The following is a 12649-nucleotide window of genomic DNA, read 5'->3' on the forward strand; positions in this document are numbered from 1 at the left end:
CGGTTTCGGAATTCGTTTAGATCTGTGTTCGCCGTTCAGTACTAAACGGACACCCTTCTGGCCATCTATTTGCCGTTACTTATAATTTGAAATCCTCATGTGTGCCGCGTATACTGAACAATGTTAAGCATCTACGTCTGGCCAACAATCTTGTGGGTGCCAGCTAAAAGCTTTGACCCATTGTGCTAGGACAGTATCAAAGGAGGCTACATCAGTTGTCGTCTTTCAGTTTCTATATTTTTTGTGAGATTAGAAACGAACAAAAATCAATCAGGTCTCACAATCCAGCCATATTAGGTGTTCTAATAAGGCCCATTTGTAGCAGAACCTTAAACAACATTATCTTTCTAATGCGAATTTTACCTTTTGTTTTGCGTAACATACGTGTTATCTGCTATACGAACGTCGTAGCATATAGAGTCTCGTTTCGCCAAAACTTAACTCGTTTCGTCAAAAAGTTTCACTACTATATGGTGTTTGTATTTACCGAAACATGGCTAGACAGGACATTTCGATTTATTAAGTAATCCTCCTTCTACTTTGAACTGATGTGTAGAACGTGAAGGTTTTATTTTATTATTCGAGATTTACTGACATAATACGGCTAACATGCCAATATGAATTAACGTAAGGCTATACTTAAAAAGTTGTCGAATATTTGGCTGTACCTTAAATCCTAACTGCCCTTGCGAATGACACCGAGCCTCGGGTTGAAGCAGGTCAGTGTAGGATCTCTGTTTCAGGTCCTGTCAACCATACATAAAAGTTGTACGGTTTGTGTAAATCAACCAAGTTACTATTGCGAGCCATACATTTCATTTTTGTCTCATGTGTACAATATGATCTTTTGTCAATATCTCCAAATAATTGTAACGTACCTGGGATTCGCTTCCCATTTCCTGGGTCATCAAACGGGTACGCGCTTGTGGTGTATGCGCGCCCTTTGCAATTTCACAAATGCAACGCTGCCCACTGTCGTATCTGACCCAGAACATTCCACGCTGTCCTATGCGTTAGCAGACGTTCGTACAGACTAACCGTCTGCTTCATTGTGTATACCTACTTTGTTGTTTAACGTCAACGGTATCGAAAAAATGGGATTATCCGGTTTCGTTGACCATAGTGCTGCCCAAGCTAATGCCAACATTTCACAATAGACGTAAGCAAACGTGATAAAAACCATGGGTTGGTTATTACTGATGTTCTGCCAGCCAAGGACGCAGTGAAAGTTCTGCCGCAGACTAAAAGCTTTTCCTTTCCCGTACTTCTGTCGAGACTAGTCGAGGCATTAGCGTATACAAACGACACCTTTGTGAGATACCACATAAGCGTCCAGCGCCACATATTTAGAACTGTACAATCGCCGTCTAGATATTGATTACTCCACTGTTAAATGAGAAAGCCATCTAGCGGAAGCTATACTATCTTTTGTATCTTTCGTGGCACTGAACATCTTCACCAGTTAGCGACAGGAACAAGTAGATGGAGCCACAGGAAGAAGCGGTACGTTTGCCTTTCGTAAATGTAGACGTAGTTGTGGCGTGATACCAGCTAAAATAGCACAGTCGGTAGTGCACATGGCAGTATTCTGGCCCGTTCATGCATTTCCAATCCTGACGGTGATCTCTATTACTACAGGCCCACGAGCCGTCGTCCAATCGAACCTGGAGTATGGCCACGCGAACACTGGCGTCTTGTGAATTGCAAATGTGAAAATCTGTTTGTTGCGTATCCGTCCGCATTACTTCCTGAATTAGTTAGATGCTACTCTGTGTTACAGGGGCTTTTCGTACCGGTGTACAAATAGTTCATTTCTATTAATCTACATAAGTAATAAAATAAGAAGGCCGCATTGGGTTTCACCGTTGCTAAGTCACCTCTCAAACTAATTGGACTAGTATCAAAATAAGTAGAGACGTAGTAACACAGATAATAGAAGGTGTGAATTTGGTAGCTACCAGTACTAGGCAGCTCAGAAATGCTGGCTAGAGTCCAGCATTATCGTGGCAACTACCCAGAAGTGTGTAAAAGCCCGATATGCGCGAAGAAGACTTTAACAATAATCTCTTATGGAAAACAGCCACCTCTACATGCTTCTTCATCATGTTGAGGCGGATACGAATAATTTGCTAAAACAGTATTAGAAGACATATTGTACCGATCCTTCTGTTGGTTCCGTATCGTCGTAAGGCCCCTTTTGGCTTTGGGCACTTGTACATTTGAGCTAAATAATTATTAACGGTTTTCAAGTTAGAACTGTATGTGTTCAGTGTGTCGCTTCGTCGAATTCAGCTTCGGTAAAAGTAGCCAAGTTCTCTTGTACTTAACCTTTTTCTTTTATTGGTACGTACACGAATTGAGTTTTTCGAATGTCTGTATACATGTTACGGTCGTTACAGCCCACGGTATATACACATGAATAACGATGAAAAGGAAAAAAAAAAACGTAAAAAATAACTATTAATATGCAAAGCCGCGTTAGCACATCAATTGGAACGTGTTTGTGGAAGGTGTGATTTCATCCATATACACTCGTAGCTACGGCGCAGTCCCGCCTCACAAAACAAGTAAAAATAATCGTCATCGGATAACGTCGTTTTAATTAGCTCGCACTTAGAAAATCGCATGAGCGTTGGCAAGACACTTACATCTTCTCTTCATGCCATCTTGGTTCCGGTCATATTCGATCCGACTCAACGTGCGAGTGATCATAACGATAACCTGAATGACCCAATAAGGTTCTAGACGTACATCGTCGCGACTGTTTTCAACGTCTGCTATTATTTTGGCTATTTGAAGTAGGTTTTTCCGACCCAGAGAATACTTAAGAGAACCTTTTCCAAACCCTGCAGTACCCTGTGCGGCCGTTGCCTGACTAGCAGATGCATACTGGTCACTAACATGAAGTTCAATGCTTGTCCTCGACCCTCGAAATGGCATTTGAATTTCATTCTTTTAGCCCATCCATCTAGCTATTGTGGGGCAAATTCTGATCCTTTGCAGCAGAAACAATAAGTACCACTAGAATTCGTCACGGATATCGTGGAACCTGACCGTGGCGTCGTCAAAACATTTCAACCATCTATCTTGTCATTCTAAATTGTTGTGGTAGTCACCAATAGTAGTGAGAATCGAGGGAGTTCGCGACGCCGCCGTGGAAAAATGCGAGCGTACGCTATTTACTATTTGCGTATCAGCTGTGGGCATTATCGGACCCGCCCTTTACACGAAGACGAACGAAAGGAAAGTTAGTTTTTTTGACGCTAGTTCTCCAGTAACAAGTTGGGTAGTTAGGCCTAGTCTAGGACAATTTCAGGCTTGACAGGTCTGGTTCTGATTCGCGTATATTGCTCACACATAGGGCGTTATGCATGTATATTAGACAAGACGCCGAAAAGAAAAGGGCAACTGTTGCAACTTATGGCCGCGTCTGTTCCGTTGTCATTGTAGATGTGTTCGGACGTGAACGATGAAAAAGATGAAAATATCATAATGGTGATTTGAAAAGAAGAATGAGGCCTTTATCATCAGTAACATTAGCTGTTCAACTTACTTAGAGGGAAGCCGTTGAAATAGAGTTACGTCGAGGAAGAAGTATTTCACTATAGGAAAGTTATGTCACCGCAACAACGATTGGTTAGAAAAATTCGCAAGACAAACCCATATTGTTAGCTATAATCTTATTTTGTAGTAGAGAGAACTACTCAACTTGTACGTACTGTCAACAAACCGTCGATGCAATGCTTTTGTTGAATGGGGTTGGCTCCTAAAAATCCACCAACTGATTGATCATTTTCCCTACAACTCCACGGCAAAGGCATACATGACCAGTTCCTCTAAGAATAGCAATCTTCCGAGCGTTTGCTTACTAAACTGTCCTGTTCGACTTGCCATAACGATCACTAGGCCCAAAAGCGAACCTATTTGTGACCTAGTACTCACAGATCAGAAGAAACTGGTGTGTTCGGTATCGGCCACGTTTTCGCCAGTCGTCTCGGATCACTTGGCCGTACCTTTTAAAATCGTTCACTTAAACTTTGCTTCCAGGCAATTCTCGCAGTTCAACTACCACAGAATGGTTTTTTACCGTAGGTGCGACTATCGAGGACGAACAGTAGCGTCGTTTTTGAGTCAGGAGCAAGATTTGGGGATCAATACCGAAAACTCCTCCATTATTTGCATATTTTGCAATTAACATGCAAATCACAGGCATACGACCGTTGATTACCCATGTGAACCAGGTCACTGCTCTATTAATGCATTTATTCCTGACCAATGCTTCGTGTGCAAGGCTTTCTGACGAATTGTAGCATGCAAAAACGTCCTAATAATAACTCATCAAGTTAAGGTTCTACATAGGCCTTTCTTTTTTCGATTTACAGTTGAACGACTGATCATTCACAGTAAGATTGCCTCTATGCTAACTCCTTAGCGACAGAGGAAACGATAATACTTTTAAACAACTTCAAGTAACAATGTTATTCCGCGGATCAGATATGCGCTTACCTATGCTCGTCTGGGCCCTTAGACCCAGATCGGCATTGGTCTACCAGCGGGAGGTGAGCCTGAACACAGCTACTGGATGTCGCCTATGCCTAGGCATTCACTAAAAAGGTATCAGAATGCACTCCTAAATGTTTATTTACCTTTTTCCCATGCAGATGTATCATGACCTATTAATATAAAAAAATGTGCGCCTTTGGTAAGAGTTCTAGAGTACTGAAACAGTACTGCGTATCTTTCAGATCGCTCACTGAGGGAAAAAATCGGATCTGCTCTGTCAGCCACTTCAAAGGCTCCGTCTGGAGACCCGCAAAGCTCTTGCCTAAGCCTCTTTTCCAGTCACTATATTTTGTCAACGTTTCGTGTTTCTAAGGTGTTCCTATTAAATAAATAAATAATTAAAATCACGTTGTTGAATCGTCAAAATCATCATTACAACCATGTACGCCAATTCCACCTCCTATAAAACTTCAAGGTTTGCTTGAATCTTTATAACCCCTAATTATTTTTAAGTGGTTATATTACTCATCAATACCCATGAACCAATTTATTGATCAACATCTTTGTTAGGTGCCTGGTACATAGACAATATAAAAGCATATTTAAAATAAAATAGAAAAAAGGTGTAACATAGAACGGTACGACTGGGCAATGCTGTTCAAGAAAGATGTCCTAAAACATAAGTCTACATCGTGTGGCCCACAGGGGCCTCTGCCAGGCGAAGCTTTGCCCCATGATATTATTTATTTGCACGAAATCCGGAGTCCGAAAAATCAGCTTATATAGCGAAAATTTTCCACGTAGTCTAAAGGCGATGAGTGCAATTAAAGAGTGTCCGTTATTGCAAGTGACCCTTTCTTTTGGAACTTCATTGCTTTGGTCTCGTCCAAATAGATTTTTAAGTGGTACTCGCCACGTACCGTTGAAGGCGGGCCAATGCCTGTTAAACCTCAGAGCAATTTGCACGGATTTTCATGGTGCTGCTTGGAAGATCGTTTAGGTGGACTCAGAAAAGTAAAATGTCGAAATTGTCGCCTAAGGCACTCCTGTCATTTGTTGGTGGAAGCCAGTTCCCACGCGTCATCCTGTACCGTAATGAGATTCGCTTACAGAATCAAAGCGATGAGCCGGGTGAGCTAGTAAGGGACTTCTGTTTCAATAAGTTTCAACAAAATCAGGTCCTTTGACGCTTTATCGAATGCCGCTTTGAGATCGACGGTATAGCGTAGATGAACTGTTTGCTTCTCATAAGCGTGGTGTCCATTTCATCATACAACCTTACAAAATATGCAAGATCGTCATGATGACTACAATGTAAGTGTGATGTCGTTCATGAGTCTATTAAAGTTGTGAAGCAACATATTTTTCTCGAAAGAAAACTATTTCCCAATACTTTGGGTACGTAAGGACGCAGGGATATCAGCAATTATTTCGAAATTAAGAGAAATAATCTGCCTAGTGGAGTGTTTATTAGCGTTCCAGAAAGAGCCATTCTCAACAATATTGACTATTTGTTTGCATAGCGGGTGGCAAGATTAGCCCACGGAAGGCCTGTCCTATATCTATTATATTATAATCGTTTTGTACGTTTTTAATAAACAAGGTTTTGTATATTGCATTGTATAAACGTTGTACATATTACGCGATTCTAGGGGGGGGGGGTCAATGCTGAACTAACTCACCAAAATTGCCTGTTTCTACTCCCTACAGGCTACAGATCGAACAAAACGTTCGTTTAAACTGTAGTTTTGTATTTTGACCTGTATTACCTGACACCGCCTACCCGCGATCGAATCCCGGGAGCCTTCAGTGAATTGAAGCCCAAATTTTGTCCGATATTTCAATTATTGATATCGAAAAATATTGTGGATTATTTCTGTACCCAGATCGGTATGCGAATCTTCACAGAAGCTTCATTTTAGTGGAGAAAAATAAATCATCATTATTTGTTGCCGCGAATATACTGAATATTGGATTCTTCTCATCCGAAGTTACATTTATTGGCATTCTATTCTAGTTTTCTGATTGAAGCAGTTACGCCAGCATTCGATTCATTGGCAAAGCTCATTTGCCAGATAGAATTTCTTACCACCTGCATAAAACGCAGAAGTCGTCGTCCAATTATGTTCGCAAAACAGGCAACATATGCGTTGAGGTATATATGACAATGGCAGGTATGTACAATTCTGAAATGACTTAAAGGCAAGGATCCAGGGAAAATTTTATGTCTTTCTCTCTCTTTCTCTCTCTCTCTCTCTCTCTCTCTCTAGGTATGTAAAAGCACCGTTCGTGAATGTTTGAAATAGTATCGTACACTATTTCCAGAAGCCTAGGCTGTTTTGCTCGCTACCTTTAACAACTATTTCTTAGGAAAGATCGCAGATATTTTTATGGCTATTTACTGTGAGTACTCAGTGTTGTCGTTTTCTAGCCTTGTAGCCTTAGAATGTAGAAGCATTATTACTATAGTTATTATCATCGTAACATGCTGTTATACGAGCACCAGGCAAAAGACTTTTGCCTATTCTAACGATATAACTAAAGCGTACAAATAGAAACCTTAGTTGCAAGAATATGTCATATTGTTGTTTGCACTTCTATGTCTCATTAAGCCATAAACACTAACGTTATTCTTATAAATTGTTACACATTCTATGCACGTCCTTATTGCATCCTAGTGGCATTTTCTGTGATCCGAATTCGATCAGATGATCCACTAAAGGATCGGTAAAGTAATTTCATCTTCGATCTCAATCCAGTGCTTTTGTTCGCTCAGTAGGCTCATGACATTTCCGTATAGTCGACTCGAAATATACCACTCGGCCTAACCTAGGACCTTCTTTTTATCACTTCATTCTAAAGACGAGATCGCAAAATATACATTAACTTTCGTAGTATCGACTGAATAGGATTCATATGTGCGCAGGGACAATTCTGTCCCTGTCCGATACTATCGGATTTTTCTACCAAGTCTGGAACGTCTCACCCAATTCTTGGGCACCTGCCTTTCACTACAGTGCAGAGTAAATTATAGTTAACTACGTTAGCTTAAGATAGCTCATTGCTTATTGTATTTAAGATCATTGACCTCCTATTCCGATAGAAGTAGCGGTTAATAGCAGCAATTACGTTCCTAATAGCGTAAATGGGTAGTTAATCTTGTTAGATGTTCCATTGTTATCGGTAGCAGTCGATATTAGTGTGTGTTTCTAGAAAAACACAGACAATCAATATTAAGCCATCATGAAATTTTTGCGCTGAAAAGCAATACGCCTATATAAAAAATAACCGAGATTTCCCCTGTGTACGGTAACTGTGCACCATTGTTTGCCATCGTCACACGAGCTCGATTGGTGAACACGTAACTAATCCAGCACTGAGTCTATAGCGGGACACGTACATCTGTATCAAGGACTCTTAACTTTCTTACGGCTTAATCTGCAGTTACCTACGTACCTGCAAAGAATACCAACTACTATGACATCGGGCAGGTTTTCCAATGTGTCTCTCGGTTCAACCCGACCTTTGCATACTTAAGTAGCTCGCAAGGAGCCGTAGAAGGCTCCTGAAACTGTTTGACCTACTCTCGTAGCATGCAAAGTAACGAGCTAGGTATATAAAATCATCGATGACTCAAATAGTCTCTTGTCAGACGGTTATGCTTAATAGGTAACTCGGTGTTTGAGCATGGTCATCTGTCAGGCTATTTCTCTGCTTATACACAGTCACGTGGGCTCTATTATTGTATGCTTCATACGAAAGTATGTAGGCGACGTTTGAATTAAGTTTACAATTACGCCATAGAGAACAGTAACTATTATATAATGCTCTGAGTACCAGATATTGTAGAGAAGTTTGGAGCTCCCAGTTCCACCTATGGTTTTAACATTATTTTGGATATTAGGGTTTAAAGGGTTCTAACTATGGTGACTTTAACGTTAATTACGATCTCTGCAATGAACTCTGTAGTCACCGAGACGGCTGCCTAACGCATGGATAGGCAGCGTAAATACACGGTGCCCGCCATTGTAACAACAATAACGTTACCGATGATCTACCTGTGTATATATAAACGTATAGGGCAAAATTGTTGCAAAGGGAAATAGATTTTGAGTGATGTAAATGCTGTCCCGAATAACGCTATATTTAGGTAGGAGTTACAATGTTGTTATGAATGACCTTAGGCCAGCTTGTCTGAATCATTTCTGCTCTAAATCACGACGAGATTGAAAAGATGCCATGGGCTAATGTGCGGGGAGGAGTTCTCTATATTTCAAGCGTTACGTTTAATATCGCCGTTGAACATTCTATCAGACAGACGGCTGGCTGGCTGGCTGGCTGGCTGGCTCCCGCCGCAAAACAAACTCTTTCTATACCCGGGTCCAAATTTAAGCTACAACTTAGTCCTGTGATTATCAGGCAAATACGTTACCTGCAAAGCTATCACGGGGACACGGGGAGAGCCTTAGAAGAAGCTTACGAACGACGTTATGGAAAAAGACGCCAGAAGACCATTTTCAGCCAGACAAAAAATTGACTCGCTGTTACTAGAATAGGTAATATTACTATTACCCTTCTAAGGGTCAACTCGTTTTGGTTAATTTCTATGAATGTTATGGGCTCAATAGTTTCTGCCCACCAAGTGCTGTTTAATAGGATCATAATGCCTTAAACATATCAATATTAGCGAGCTTGACTTTTAGACGATGCGCGGTCTCGCCTGTGATGCAATCTCTTTGCTTCCTAATCCTAAGGACTGCGAGAATCTATGAAATCCTTATTTCGAAATGGAGGGAAATCATTCGCTGACAGTTTTTCAATTGAAGTGCCGCATCTAAAGTACAATACTTGCAATCGTTACTCGCTCGACTCATATAAACGCCAATAAACTCATTTCAGGATATATGGCAGGACAATTTCCTATATGCTTATGGCGTTCAAATTGTGTGGAGATTCTTTGAATACAAACGGCCAGTCTCCAAGCCGCCATTGCCTAAGTAGATTTGTCGATGTATGTTAATCAACAACAGCAACAACAAACGATGTGTTTATCGCTTTACTTCTAGTATTTAGCGGTCTTTTTTAAATCAGCGGATTATTAGTTGGAGTTAGTTTGACGACACGTCTGTTTGGCGTCCCGTTGGCTCGCCACCGACTCGAGGCCCCTTCTCGGCTTTGTCAACGATAATTCAACTGCGTTATAATTATTGTGCCTTGATACCGTATATCTAGAACTATAGATTTTAGAAAAGTGCCTCCGTTACTTTCAACCGCCAAAGCTGGCCTTTTTAAGAAGTACCCTTTAGGAAACCTGCTGTCCGGCGAAAAAAAACATTTCAAAAAAATAGAGCCACTAAGGGAAGTACACTGAATATCTGAAGTTAAAAAGATGTGCTTAAATAAGAAAATGGCACGAGCAGTTATTATCGTAACGAAATAATAACTGTAGTTATTATTCAGCTATCATATGAGTTCACCCGCACTTGCGCACCAATTAACTAGCCGTCACGTGTTGTAACTTCTCGTTTTGTTTACATAACAATATATATATATATATATTGTATTTTCTTAGGCTACTATACTTATATCTCTATACTTTTACACTGCAATAGAGATACTTCGTGTTGTTGTCTAGGTACGTTGCGACTCAGTATTTTATACCTATTTGAAATCGTTCAACCCTTAGTCCCCTTAGGTTTTTCGACAGCCGTTTCCGCCACGACGGTACCGAAAACAAAAGACGGCTAAGAGGCAACCTACCGACAAAAACACCGAGCTCAGACTTTCAAGTCGCAATAAACATGTAACAGAATGTTCCCCATACCTAGATGATGTACGGTATCTCTTATTTTTGTTGAGTGCCACCTTCTGTTTGTGTTAAGGGTCTATTTTAAATTGACAACGTATCGTCTTTCTGCGGAACGCTTTTTCAGACGTTGAAGTAACATAGAGGTTGCTTATTTAAGGGTATTCTTCTATTCAGGCAGTCGTGTTGACCCGATATACGAAATGTTCAGTGGGTCAAAAAACCGCAGTAGCTTTTGTCGACATCGGTGTGGTGGAAAAATACAGAACTCTTGTCCTCGTTATCGATACGGTGCTACCAAGCCAGGCAGACATGCGTGGCTAATGTGGAGCAGTGTTGACGCGCCTTCATCAAATCGACTGTTCGAAACGATGCATTTAGGATTATCATCAGATGATCGCGTAGCAGGAGCTGATTCCAGATGTGATAACATCGTTAGTGGCCACGTCCTATCCGCTTTTCACACAAAGATCTGCGAAGCCGCGACTTATTTTAACTTCTATTTTGTAATAATAAACTGTGGTGCTTCAAGCAACTCGGTCTGTGCTAACAACTTTACAGTTTGCCTGTTTTTGATAGAAGTTAGTCAGCTTTTATTTAAAAGTAGGAACAAGTGTCTTGCGATACTAAAGAGATCGTGATTCGTTCTTATAGACCCACTTCATTCACCTGACCAACATGCCAAATCGCTCTAAAGGTATTGTTTTCTCAATAATTTTTCGAAGAGCTAGTGTCGGTTCAAAAAAAGATGGCCTGTCACAAATTGTTTTAACAGGACTTCGATATCAGGCAGCCATTGATCAAGGCTACTATCGACATTAGCATTGGCATTTTACGTCAGGGCGTCTTTTACTGAATATTAAATATTAATAATGATAGAGTCTGCGGCAATTCTTCGATTTGCCTTCGTAGTCTATCAGCTCAACTCACAGTATTCCAGCCGTGGAATTTCCTCGGCCGCGTAACCAAAAACTCTCGCAATTAGGAAACATCAGCGATTCTATCAAAAATAAATTTTTCTTGAGGGAAAAAAAATGGTAGCTTAAGAGGTATCAATTGTCAACTCTAAGATACCCTAACGGAAAACTAGAAACCATGACATAAGTAGAGCTCATTAATTTTGTTGCCTATTTAGGATGCACTAAGGAGCATTAGATCGAGTTATAAAGCCCATCAACTTTGAAGATTATTGGTCTCTAGAAATATATTTAATTCCATACACATATTGCTTGATTATATCCGTAGGCTTGACAGCTGATGCCACCTCGACTGTTGTCCAGTTAAAGATATCGTGCTAAGATCAATAAAGACGTCAATTTTTTAAATCGCTTAACCTCCTTTCTTTTTTCCTGTTTGCTAGGTATTATTCATGCGCCATGCCAATAATCCCCCCAAATTTTCTTCATTTCTAGAAATTAGCAGCTTCAGCTCTGCTACATACATCGACTAATACGTACTGGAGTCGAATGCACGTTACGCTACAAGCTATGACGCCTAACAACTCCCCGTCCGGAACAACTTGTTCGACACTATAATGCAAGTGCGTGTCTTTTTTGTGTCCAAGGTAAGCCAGGCCAAGTCGAAAGCTGTGAGTTGCAATCAAACCGTTAGAGTCTACGTAAAGTTATAGGTGTCAAGGAGAAGGCAGCGTTATTACAGAACTCATTGATCGTCTTAGTCAATTGGCGCATGCGTTGCGAGCTTCCGAAGATCGTAATGTGTTCAAAATAGAAAGATGTCTGCCACTGTGTACATCATTGGAAACCGACATTTCTAGCTAGACAATGTTGATATTGATCGAACATGTAGATAAAATTATCGTATAATGTTTTTATTAGCAAATGTAATCAGGCTCAAGTGCGGCGTCTTCGTATATGCTTAGAATTGAAAACATACTCTGAATTGTCTATCGGGCTGATCAATCGTTTAGGGACATTTATTTCTCTAAGTCTGATATTGTGGACCTATGACTCTAATTCTCAAACGTCTTCACCCGATATCAGGAAGTGTCATCCTGGTTAGCTGTGTAATCCAAAAGCACCTTAGGGGCAACCAACATATGCAAACTCCAAGATTCTACACTGTAGAACGTTCAATTTTTACATATTGGGATTCCAGCTAAGTATTTGATCTAGGTAATTTGATTTCGCAATTACCGCATTTATTTAACGATAATTAACCGTAGTTAAGTGTACTGTTAATAACAGTTTGAGCGTATTTTCCAGTAATCGCTATCGTTATTGGTATACTCACAGATATATAGTTTTTACTCTAGCTAGTCTCATTTATTTTTTGATAATAAGTAATTTAAGGTTTGCATCACTTACCTTTTATTGTATA

The 12649-nt window shown here is 40.4% G+C and overlaps 2 long non-coding RNA genes across 6 annotated transcripts in view; one reads left to right on the plus strand and one right to left on the minus strand.

Moving 5' to 3' along the window:
• LOC111249594 (uncharacterized) overlaps window positions 1–1086 on the minus strand; it is an 83086-nt gene extending 82000 nt beyond the window's left edge. Inside the window, exon 1 of the long non-coding RNA XR_015326529.1 lies at window positions 879–1086. This is a non-coding gene — a long non-coding RNA (uncharacterized LOC111249594). The remainder of the gene's footprint in view (window positions 1–878) is intronic.
• Window positions 1087–1362: 276 nt separating this feature from the next.
• Window positions 1363–5080, plus strand: LOC111249963 (uncharacterized). Of its 5 annotated transcripts, none has more exons than XR_015326535.1 (4): window positions 1367–1503; window positions 4048–4241; window positions 4383–4614; window positions 4746–5080. It is a non-coding gene; the product is annotated as an uncharacterized LOC111249963 (long non-coding RNA). The 5 variants fall into 5 exon arrangements; XR_002673142.2 differs by lacking the exon at window positions 1367–1503 and adding an exon at window positions 1573–1709; XR_015326534.1 differs by lacking the exon at window positions 4048–4241 and having other exon boundaries at window positions 1363–1503.
• Window positions 5081–12649: the final 7569 nt, after the last annotated feature.

The sequence above is a fragment of the Varroa destructor genome, unplaced genomic scaffold (genome assembly GCF_002443255.2).
Source record: "Varroa destructor unplaced genomic scaffold, Vdes_3.0 BEIS01000004.1, whole genome shotgun sequence".
NCBI lineage: Eukaryota > Metazoa > Arthropoda > Arachnida > Mesostigmata > Varroidae > Varroa > Varroa destructor.